The sequence below is a fragment of the Mastomys coucha genome, unplaced genomic scaffold, assembly GCF_008632895.1.
Source record: "Mastomys coucha isolate ucsf_1 unplaced genomic scaffold, UCSF_Mcou_1 pScaffold15, whole genome shotgun sequence".
In the NCBI taxonomy this organism is placed as follows: domain Eukaryota; kingdom Metazoa; phylum Chordata; class Mammalia; order Rodentia; family Muridae; genus Mastomys; species Mastomys coucha.
The window spans coordinates 115,823,204-115,830,619 of NW_022196897.1; positions in this window are offsets into that span (position 1 = coordinate 115,823,204).

Here is a 7,416-nt window from a genome sequence, read left to right on the forward strand (position 1 = left end):
TCCCTCTCCCTCTCCCTCTCCCTCTCTCTCCCTCTCCCTCTCTCTCTCTCTCTCTCATACACACACACACACACACACACACACATACACATATTGAACATCAGGCAAAGTCCTGGTAGTGAGAAGATTTCACAGTTACTCATAACTTATACAATTAACACAGCTCTCAAATTGAATTTCACACATAAGCTACAATGGGATGGAAATGAAGACATATGAGCAGGAGAAACAGGGTAGTTATTTCACCTCAGTCCATCTGTCTTAGTTAGGGTTTTACTGCTGTGAACAGACACCATGACCAAGGCAACTCTTATAAGGACAACATTTAATTGAGGCTGGCTTACAGGTTCAGAGATTCAGTCCATAATCATCAAGGAACATGGCAGCATCCAGGCAAGCATGGTGCAGGCGGAGCTGAGAGTTCTACATCTTCACCTGAAAGCTCCTAGAATACTGACTTCTAGGCAGCTGGGATGAGGATCTTAAAGCACACACCCACAGTGACACACCTACTCCAACAGAGCCACCACACCTTCTAATCGTACAGGGTATGTACAAACCATCACACCATCCTAACAAAATGAAGATCTCCATGAACCCCCAATGAGCCTCCAGAACTGACACTGCCTTCAAGTCATACACTGCCATCTGGGGACAAACATTCTGGCTATAAGCTTACTTAAGATATCAACACAGGAACTCAAGCAAGCTAAGCCACACCAGCCAGCAAAGCCCATAGCAGTTCCATGTCATATCATCTTACCTGCATAATGCCAACTCAGAAACGAGAACAAGTGGAGGTACCTCTTGAGCCATCAGCCTCTGTTACTTTTGGGCATCTGACAGTTAACAATACACATAAGCACCTACTACAAACCAAATAAATCACCTGTTTTGAGGAAGCATAATTATATGTAAAGAAATATATGTTATCTAATGCTATATACCAAACAAACTCTTAAACTGATGCCTTAAAATGAGTTGGGCATAGTGGCACATGCCTATAATTCTGGGCACTTGGGAGGGGGAGATAAGAGGTTTGCATCAAGCTCAATGCCAATCTAGTTTGTATAGTGAATTTCAGACCAGCCAAGGCTATATCACGAGAACCTGTCTCAAAAATCCAAAAGGAAAGTAAGTAAAACAAAAATATTTGTTATATTGAATAGTGTCTATGGGTCAAGAATTTGGGGGTAGACTGGGGAGATAGCTTAATCAGTTAAAGCGCTTACAGTGAAAGTATGGAGACCTGAGTTTGAAGCCCAGAACCCATGGAAAAGTCAGAAGCAGTAGCCTGCATCTATAACACAGTGCTTACGGGCAAGGGGACATGGTGACAGACAGATCCTAGGGACTTGCTGACTGGCCAGTCTAGCTCAAACAGTGAGCTCCAGGCTCTGTAATTCTGTGTCAAAAAATAGAGAGGGATAGAGGAAGGCACTGGATATGGATCGCCACATCATGTGTATACAATGGATTATGTGCTTGTATGTGCAAAGTGGAGAGGCAACAAGGAAGGAGGAGGGAGACAATCCTGAGTTAGAATACCCAGACTGATGAAGGAGTATCTACATACAGAAGAGTCTATTCTAGTTCTAGGCACTGCAAGCAAATGAAGCTGAAAGGCACAGTCCCATAATGGTTCACACATGGCTATGAGTAGGAGGCTTTAATTCCTCTGGCATTGACAGGAAACCATGGTTACTCTCCCTGTGAACTTCTCCATAAAGCTGTGTCAAAGTCAAAACTATGGAGCAAGGGGATTCTGTCTGTTAATAAGCAAAGGTTAGGATTGCGATCTGGAATACAGCACACACAGGCCAGAGAGGACTATGTTATGTGTGGAGAACAAAGGAAAGGTTGACTGTTTCTTAGAGAGATCTACACAGGATATTTTAAAAGAAAGTCCTGTGGCACTGTGGGTATTTTCAGGAGCTGGAAGTTCAAATTGGCAGCACTTAATGTATAAACCCAGTGTCTTAGTCAGGGTTTCTATTCCTGCACAACATCATGACCAAGAAGCAAGTTGGGGAGGAAAGGGTTTATTTGGCTTACTTCCACATGGCTGTTGATCACCAGAGGAAGTCAGGACTGGAACTCAAGCAGGTCAGGAAGCAGGAGCTGACGCAGAGGCCATGGAGAGATGTTTCTTACTGGCTTGCTCCTCCTGGCTTGCTCAGCCTGCTCTCTTATAGAGCCCAAGACCTCCAGCCCAGGGATGGCACCACCCACAAGGGGCCCCACCCCCTTGATCACTAATTGAGAAAATGCCCCACAGCTGGACCTCATGGAGGCATTTCCCCAACTGAAGCTCCCTTCTGTGATAACTCCAGCCTGTGTCAAGTTGACACACAAAACTAGCCAGTACACCCAGTCTTGGGTTTTTTTGAAGCCTTATTTGTATTTTCTCTGCATGGGTGTTTTGCCTGCATGTATGTCTATACACCTTATGCATGTCTAGTGCCCACGGAGTCCAAAGGAGTGTGCATCAGATAGCCCAGAACTGGAGTTATAGACAGTTGTTAGCTCTTGTGTGGATGCTGGGATTCAAAGCCAGTTCCTCTGGAAGAGAAGCCAGTGCTCTAACCACCTAGCAATCTCTCTATCCCTTACTAGTAAATCTTCACTGCTACTTGAGTGAGCTAAAGAATGAGGTGGAGGAAGAACACATGGGTGAGAGAAAAAAGGTGATGTGGGCTTGCAGACAAAGGACATTACTATTCAGAAACAGCAAAGGTGGCTATCTGCTCTGCCTTCTTAGGAGTGACTTTCCAGCTTAGCACTTCAAATTCATCACAGCCTGTGGAGGAGGGAGAGCTGCAGCACTGTGCATAGGGCATCGCCACCCAGGTGGTATTATCCACAGCATGGGGCTAAGTGCATCTGCCCTGCCACTGTGGAGCTGGCCAAAATGTAGAGCTTTGTAGACACAGCTCAGAAGGAACTGGACTAGTGTGCCCCACCCAATTACCAACCTCTGAACCAGAGCGTTTCAGTGTGGTGAGCACTCCTAACGTGGCTGCACCACTATTCTGGCTATCCAGCTGTGAGAGATTATCCTATCAGGCTCCTCAGGTCTCCTCTCATACCTGAGGTTGTACCTAGGAGCATCTACACTTGACTTACAGTCACAGCCTCCTTGGTTACCTGCCACAGCTACCTTCAAGCACCAGAAGATGCATTTGAGCACCAGCAGGCTAAGCTGGTGTAGCAGGACTAGATTCTTTGGAGAGTTAGGGAGAGCTCTGCCTCTGGTGCCACCTGTGGTAGGATTGGGATACAGCAAGTTCTAAACTTCCAAGGACAAGGACCTCACCTTTTTTCTATTTACAATACCCTGTTACCACACAGACTAGGTACTAGGATGTTAAGGAAAACCTGTCACCTCAGCTGGGGCTGGTTGGGCTAGATAGCTTAACTCATGTAGCAATTGACAAGTACAGGCTGGAGTGGCTTGATATCTCTGCCCACCCCTGACTTTCTAGCAGGTTACCTCGGGTTTATACTTTGAATGGCCTCACAGTTCCTACAGACAGTAGGAGTGGCACGGCTTCTTGAACAACTGGAGCTAGAACAATGTCATTCTGCTGCATTCTCTACCCAGATTCAAAGGGTAGAAAGAGACTACATCTCCCAATGGCAAGAACACCAAGAACTGGGAGCCAGTGTTCATCCATCACAAATGAGTTTTGGTGGGGAGATAAAAGTATTTGTCTCTCACACAAAAATATATATACTTACACACAGGGCCTCATCTTGCTCAATCTGAGCCTGTGACACTGCCCGGCCCTCGGGGCCTAGGGAAGAGGTGATATAACATTTGGCCTCTCTTTGTTTTGCCCTGGTGGGTTGGGAATGAGTAGGGCTTCTGTAAACCAAGAGTCCTGGGGCTCAAAAAGAAAGGTGCAAAGCTGGGCGGTGGTGGCGCACGCCTTTAATCCCAGCACTTGGGAGGCAGAGGCAGGTGGATTTCTGAATTTGAGGCCAGCCTGGTCTACAGAGTGAGTTCCAGGACAGCCAGGGCTATACAGAGAAACCCTGTCTTGAAAAACCAAAAGAAAAAGAAAAAGAAAAAGAAAAAAAGAAAAGAAAGAAAAAAAAGAAAGAAAGAAAGGTGCAGAATAAGGCAGGCCCTGCTCCCATCACTCTTAAGGAACACAATCACTTAAGAGTTCTCATTGGGGCTGGCGAGATGGCTCAGCAGGTAAGAGCACTGACTGCTCTTCAGAAGGTCCTGAGTTCAGATCCCAGCAACCACATGGTGGTTCACAACCACCCGTAATGAGATCCGACGCCCTCTTCTGGTGAGTCTGAAGACAGCTGCAGTGAATTACGCTGGAGCGAGCAGGGCTGGCAGAGGTCCTGAGTTCAATTCCCAGCAGCCACACACATGATGGCTCATGGCCATCTGTGCAGCTACAGTGTACTCATACACATAAAATAAATAAAATCTTAAAAAAAAAAAAAAAGAGTTCTCATGCCGCCAGGCAATGGTGGTGCACGCCTTTAATCCCAGCATTTGAGAGGCAGAAGCAGGTGGATTATTTTATTTAATTTTTTTTTATTTTATTTGCAGGCGGATTTATGAGTTTGAGGCCAGCCTGGCCTACAGAGTGAGTTCCAGGGCAGTCAGGGCAACACAGAGAAACCTTGTCTCAAAAAACCAAAGAGAAAAAAGAAAAAAAGAAAAGAAAGAGTTCCCATGTCTCAGTTTCCACTGAAGACAACAGTTTTCCCTGTCACCTGGACCAGTGCACTCACTGATTGTCTTAGCTAGGGTTTTACTGCTGTAGCCCTTGCTTTGTAGTTCAGGCTGGCTTTGAACTCAAAGATCTACTTACCTCTGCCTCTCCAGTGCTGGTATTAATGGCATGTACCACCATGCCTGGTTCCCATATTATTTTTTGACAGAGTGTTTCTACAAGTCTAAACAGTGGACCCCTCCCTCCCAAGAGGTCGTACTATGTAGTTCTGGAACTAGCCTAGCCTGGAACTCACTGTGTAGAACAAGCTAATCTTGAACTCAGATACTTACCTGCCTCTGCCTGACAAATGCTGGGATTAGAGGCATGTACCACATGCCCAAGCCTTTATTTTCTTCTAAAAATAAATTTAAATTCATTTATTATTTGTGTATTGTGCCATGGTACATGTATGGTCAGAGGATAAGTCGTGGGGATTGCTTCTCTCCTTCAGCCATGTAGGTCCTGGAGATTGAACTCAGTCATCAGGATTGGTAGCAAGTGCCTTTACTCATTGAGCCATCTTTTTTTTTCTTTTCTTCTTTCCTTTTATTTATTTATTTATTTATTTATTTATTTATTTATTTATTTGAGACAGATTTTCTCTGTGTAGCTCTGGCTGTCCTGGAACTAACTCTGTAGATAAAGCTGGCTTAAACTCACAGAGATTGATCAGCCTCCCAAGTACTGAGATGTGTATCCCCACTGCCTGCCTAAGTCATATTTTCTTTCATTTTTTGGAGAGAGGGTATCACTGTAGACCTGGCTGGCTTAGAACTTGTATGTTAAGCTCACCAGAGATACACCTGCCTCTGCCTCCCAAATGCTGGGGTTAAAAGTGTGTGCTATTAATCTAGGCTGCATCTTGGCAGCCCCATGATTTCATTTATAAAAGGAAACAATTTATTTATTCATAATAATATTATTATTAAATTATTTTGAGACAGGGTCCCTATGTTGGATGGTATGGAACTCATTCTGTAGATTAGCCTGGCCTCAAACTCCTAGAGAATCACTTGTCTCTGTCTCTAGAGTGCTAGGATAAAAGCTGTGTGTTACTATGCCCTGGTCAATTTCCCTTACTGGCTAGCACATCAGCCACTGGCATCAGTGTGATGGTCTGTATATGCCCGGCCCGGGAGTGGCACTCTTAGGAGGAAAAGCCTTGTTGGAGTAGATGTGGCCTTGTTGGAGTAGGTGTGTCACTGTGAGTGTGGGCTTTAAGACCCTCATCCTAGCTGCCTGGATGCCAGTATTCTTCTAGCAGCCTTCAGATGAAGATGTAGAACTCTCAGCTCTGCCTGCACCATGCCTCCCTAGATGCTGCCATATTCCCACCTTGATGATACTGAACTGAACCTCAACACCTGTAAGCCAGCCCCAATTAAATATTGTCCTTTATAAAAAAAGGTCTTGCACATTTTGTTAAATCACTCAATAATTTTAAAAAGAAGTTAGGTATAGGGGTGCATTAGGAGGAATAGGCAATTGGATCTCTGTGAGTTAAGTCCAATGAGTCTATGTAGTGAGTTCCAGGCCAGCTAGAGTTTAATAGTATGAACTTTTTTCAAATAATAACATTACAACCACAAAAATGACCCAGAAAGCATGATGAATAACCACTAGCATTTGAGTGCCCACGACAAAAGGGACCTATCTATTTCAAACTTGCCCCAATACCACATAAAAAGGTTTTTGTTTGGTTGTTGGTTGGCTTTGGTTTTTTGAGACAGGGTTTCTCTGTGTAGCCCTGGCTGTCCTGGAACTCACTCTGTAGACCAGGCTGGCCTCGAACTCAGAAATCCACCTGCTTCTTCCTCCCAAGTGCTGGGATTAAAGGCATGTACCACCACTGCCTGACTCAATAAAGGTTTGTTAAAGGGATGAATGAATCTTTAATCTCTATTCTGAAGAAATAGTCTCAAGGTCAGGTGATTAATTTCTGGTGACATTGTAAGTCACAGAGCTTGGGCTCCCAAACAGGTTTGCTTACTTTGATTCATATTTATTGTAGATTAATAAGTCACCCATAAATTTAATGGCTTTAAAGCCACAATATTTTTCACAATTCTGGGAATTGTCATGGCTCTTCTTGCCACGTCTACGGTTTAATGCAGCTGCAGTCAGAGATAGTGGCAAGGGCTAGAACACATGTCTACTCTTTTGTTAGGCATAGTTGGAAGGCTTGACCTCTATCTCCATGTAGTCTCCATGGGATTCATCAGCACAGTATCTTCACTTCTTATGAGGCAACTCAAAGTCAGTAAGCATGCAAAAGGCCAACCTACCTGTGTCCATGGGGCCATAGACCTGGCTGTCAGGAGGCATGGATCACTATTGGCCTTTCTGGGGAACAACTACTATAAGTGATTATAGGATATTAACGCCTGCAATTTTCTTATTACTTTGTAACCATAAACAAAACATGATCTTCTGCTTTAGAAATATTCAGGAAGTAGGAAGAAGGATAACCTGGAGACAAAACCCAACAATTTTACACAAGTCTACTTTGATAAGAAAGGTCTGTCTGAACCTAGGCAAGAGCAATTAATTTATTAAAGAACCCTAGGGAAAGGAAGAATTGAGCAGGGCAGTGGTGGCACACGCCTTTAATCCTAGCACTTGGAAGGCAGAGGCAGGCAGATTTCTGAGTTTGAGGCCAGCCTGGTCTACA